This window comes from Wolffia australiana, chromosome 10, assembly GCF_029677425.1.
Source record: "Wolffia australiana isolate 7733 chromosome 10, ASM2967742v1".
NCBI classification, from domain to species: Eukaryota; Viridiplantae; Streptophyta; class Magnoliopsida; order Alismatales; family Araceae; genus Wolffia; species Wolffia australiana.
In genome coordinates, this window is record NC_135844.1 from 16,411,287 (window position 1) to 16,414,691 (window position 3,405).

The following is a 3,405-nucleotide window of genomic DNA, read 5'->3' on the forward strand; positions in this document are numbered from 1 at the left end:
AAAGTCACATGTTTGGTGGGACTGATAGTGATTTGTTCTGAACGAGAGGCCGTCCATTCACACCTCTCAAGATAGGAGTGCCCGAGAAGGAGATGGAGACAAGGAAATATAAACAGGGCGAGGGACCACAACTTCGCTGTGGAGCCCTCCAGAGGTCACCCCGTGGACCTCCCACCGCCTAAGGGGTCTCGATTAATTCTCTTACTCCCTCGGTGGTTAATGTGTAAACTCTCCTCCCGCAGTCGTCCGCTAAGGACTATATCTCATATGTGACGATCAAAATGGAACTATATTGGCAAGGTATCCATTTTCTCATGCACCCTTAAAGCATATCTATCCGAGTTATCATTACATTAATGAGTTGTATTTCGAAAAGAGTAAAATTGGGACAGAGGATAGTGGTACAAATAATCCATCTTAAGTTATCAGCGTTTCCTGTAGGAAACACAATTTGACATTGCGAATTGTCACCATCTAACATGCGCAGCTGGAGCATGTATCCATTATATATGAGGGTTTGTGAGAACCATTAATGTATTCGAGAAGTTATTTCTGTTACCATAAACTCGAAAATAAAGAGATCTTTCGGTGAAAGCAAATAAACTAACAGAGACTAGTCATGTACTTTTAACGCTACACAATACGGAATAGAGATGACGGAATCAGCACATGGGGGAACTGATTGTACATTTGTTTTGTGCTTTTTTTTTTCTACTAATTCATAGCCGCACTCTCTTGATAAACATCATCCACTTATCAGGCTAGGATTAGGAGATGGGAGATGGGCTTTGAGGCTTGCTAAGGTCTGATGAAATAGGCAGAGTACCACTCGGTTTTATCAATTTGAAGATACAATTGACTATATTAGCCGAAACAAAAAGAAACAGAGTTAGTATTAAAGTTGTGACAGATGTCAGGGTCAGGGCACTTTTGTTCCGTTGGAGCTTGGAGTATTATGTATCAGAGTCCTGTCCTGGCTATCGGGGCCTGGACTTCAATTTTACATGGAGACCTCATTAAAAATATGAACGCAACATTAAACCGTAAACTTGATGAAATGGATTCTAATTCCTAAAAGACCTCTATCACCTCTCATTTAAGCTATATCTAAAAGTGACAGGCTCTGATTAGTTTGAAGAACTCACTTTAATGATTAATTTCGAAACTGACATCAAAAACATAAAGAGCCCCCACATATTTGATCAATATTTTGTGAAATACCAATTAGAAACGGTCTTCCTCAAATGAGGTAATCTCTCGATTGATAATGACCAGACGTATTCAACGTGACGATCCGTCCATTAAACTCAGTTAAGATCCATTTTTGACTTTGAGATCATTGAGTTCTTCTGGTCTTAAGGTCAGGGAGTGAAAGAGAGAGAAACCTCGCCGCCGAAGGCTATATAAGAATCATCGTTGGGCTTCCATTGAGATCAAGTTATGATGGCGAGGACAAAAGCTTTGGTTTTGGTACTCTTATTCTTCATGTTCGGCGTCATCGCCGAGGGTGCGGCGTCTGGCTATGACTATAACTTCCCGCTGCACTGTCTCGGTCACAACTACGATAGTGCAAACCAAAAATACCCATATATTCCCTCTCTCTACGCCAACTCCCAACGATCCCGCCTCCTTGTGCAGCGGCCTAGGCCGCCGGCGCCAATTCCAAATCGTCCGGCGCAATCTGGAGGGCTGCCCTGCCGTCCGCCCTCCCCGCGGCCCTCACCGCCACCCCTTTCCCCGCCAAAGAGGGAGTCTCCGTGGTAAAGGGTGCGCCCACACAAGGGTTCGTCCACCCCACCCACACAACAGTCGCCACCGTACCAAATGTAAGCTGGCTCGGGATACAACTCCCAATACTATGTATTCCTGCACTGTCCCGGAAAATACGTCACTTTATTCATTTTTGTTCTTCCGTTTCTACTGTTTTTTTGGGATGCTATCTTTGATGAGTATGCAGTTTCGCCTTCTCTATTCCGTTTTTCACCCTCGTTGTCATCTCTCCACGCGTTTGTCTTTGTCGACTTTAGTGTAACAATCTTGAAGCTGCTCTTTGTGTCGCAGCGTGGGAGTAACTCTCAACTACGGTATCTGGGGTCTGAGGTACCCAAGCAGCTTGTAAGATCTATATTTGTTGAGAAAGATGAAAATAATCAATAAATTTTGCCTGAAGAGAATTCTCGGAACACAGTTCACCTCTGCAGGGCGTCACACCCTCTCACAAGGAAGAAGAGAGAATAGAGAGATCAAAGGACCAAAAAACTCAAGTATTATTCACTTGTAGAAATCATCCAAGCGGTAGCTCTTATGTCGGTCAAAAATGCTGGCTTGGTCTTAATGACTCTATCTAGCGGAAAAAAGTAATGGCTTTTCGAAGTAATGAAAAAAGTCCATGTGTTTTGCAATTTTTAACGATTCCGTGACATCAACTTTTGATCCACGACGCATCTGAAGAAAGCTCTTACGGACTTTCTACTTTTATCTCGGCACAGAAGCCGGACTCAGATTATATTTTTATCGTTCGCAATGGAAGATAACCGGTTTGAGTACTGGATGATTTGTTTCTTTTGCACAAAGCCTCTTTATTGTGCAAAACATGGCAAATGATGACCAAGGAACCTCTTCAGCTATCCATTTTTATTTCCATTTTGGTTACTATGTCTAGGTCAATGTTTCAGCAACGTTCGCAAATGTTTAAGAAACAATGGAAACACATTCAAATAATCATTTGGTTGGCTTTTGGTCTCTTACGATGACCTTACGTTGTGCAGATAATATATTCCCTTTCCGATGATAATTGAAGGACTCTCTATGGATAGAAATAGTAATAATACATCCTCTTTAATAATTTCTCATATTTAACCATAGAACTAGAGGGAATTTCCCTCGTTAAAGTAGAAGAATACTTTTTCGTTTTTTCATTGAAATAATATCTGTGTTTCGCAGAATCTAAATATCTTGTTTATAAGCACTGCAGTATTTTATCCCAAAATAGAATCAAAGCTGACATTTTGTGATTTCCGTCATATCATAAAAGTAAAATTAACAATTAAAGATGTGTCAGCTTAATTCGATGTTAAGTTCTTACTTTACTCATGTCCATATTTTGTTTGAATTAACTTTTTTGAATGATGACTTGGCTCAGAAACAAACAAACAAAAAAAACCAAAAATAAAATAAAATAAAACAAAGAGGAAACTGATTTGTAAAATCTATTTGTTTACATGATGGATAGAATATTTCAAAATTCCTGATACATTGCAGGGTTGTAAGTGATATCTGCATATTTATATAAAATTAATTTTGAATGATTAATAAAATGACGTTAGTTTTTTACTGTTACTCTAATAGAATAGACATTCATATTTTTTATAAATAAGTTTATCCATGTAGTCTGTACCGTTTTCC

General features: G+C 39.7%; 1 long non-coding RNA gene across 1 annotated transcript; it reads left to right on the top strand.

Annotated features, from left to right (window-relative positions):
* Positions 1 to 1,253: 1,253 nt before the first annotated feature.
* Positions 1,254 to 2,409, top strand: LOC144708553 (uncharacterized). Its single transcript, XR_013582806.1, has 2 exons — positions 1,254 to 1,826; positions 2,062 to 2,409. It is a non-coding gene; the product is annotated as an uncharacterized LOC144708553 (long non-coding RNA).
* The last annotated feature ends 996 nt before the right edge of the window (positions 2,410 to 3,405 follow it).